The sequence below is a fragment of the Papaver somniferum genome, chromosome 2, assembly GCF_003573695.1.
Source record: "Papaver somniferum cultivar HN1 chromosome 2, ASM357369v1, whole genome shotgun sequence".
NCBI classification, from domain to species: domain Eukaryota; kingdom Viridiplantae; phylum Streptophyta; class Magnoliopsida; order Ranunculales; family Papaveraceae; genus Papaver; species Papaver somniferum.
Genome location: NC_039359.1, coordinates 145518520 through 145519560, shown reverse-complemented (window position 1 = coordinate 145519560; position 1041 = coordinate 145518520). Strand labels below are relative to the sequence as shown.

The 1041-nt window shown below is 32.9% G+C and overlaps 1 pseudogene; it reads right to left on the bottom strand.

Moving 5' to 3' along the window:
- Nucleotides 1-550, bottom strand: part of LOC113352139 — a 7677-nt pseudogene extending 7127 nt beyond the window's left edge.
- Between the last annotated feature and the right edge of the window lie 491 nt (nt 551-1041).

Here is a 1041-nt window from a genome sequence, read left to right as displayed (position 1 = left end):
AAAAAAAAAAAAACTAAAATCAAACAATTGAAATTTCTAGGGTTTAATTACTACAGTATTTATTCACTTGCTTAAAAATAAATTATAGTACCGCTTTTGAATCATTCTATATTTAATGAAAAAAAGGAAATTAGTTTTCCAAATCTTTGTCTAGTTGATTTTTTAGCCCTAATTTAAACTTTTCCCAGTCTGATAATCAGATGTTTTTTACTAGTAATAGTAAATAAATAAAATAAAAATTGTAAATAAATTGAAAAGTAAAAAGGGTAAGATCATCTTGGAATTACCTTAAAAACAAAGGGGGATTCATTTTACTATCTACACAGCAATTAAATCATTCAAATATGAACCCTAGTTCTAATCTTAGTGAATAATCTCATTTATAAAACCTAGAAGAAGAAGAAGAAAGAAAAAAGTGATCAGAGAGAGACCTGCTAATGTTCACCGCGACTTTGATGAATACTTGTTATTCTTTCTGCAGGGAAGTGAGTTTTACAGTAAGGCTTGGATTTTGTTAAGTTCTGATTTTTTTGTGTGAGAAATGTAATCTATGGCGGGAAATTATTAATTAAAATATTAACTTTGCATTGATAGTTTCAGAGGTGATGGGTAAAACCGAAGAGAGGATAAGACGCGTCTTTGAGACAGGATGGAGATGGACTGGGGTAGTTTGTCGGGTGCCTTTTTTTTACCGACCTTGCTACAGCTAGTCCACAGAGGCTAGTCCAAATTTTAGACAATACATGTCACAATCTTAATGACTGTAGCATTAGGACTGGTAGTGTGGTGAAGATGAAAATGATTAAAAAGTAAATTGATCGTCCGGGATCTAGACCATGTTAGTCGTCCGGGTTATAGAATTTTCTCTTTTTTACTTTGTCTATATACACAGCATAATAGACCATGATACCGATAAATAAAAAGAAAAGAGGATAGTCTTACAGTGACGCGTCTAGGTGGACCAAATGTGGGTCAATTTCCTTCACCACTTAGATCTACATGCGTGGGTTTTTAAGATTTGAGTGGGCCTTCACGGCTGAT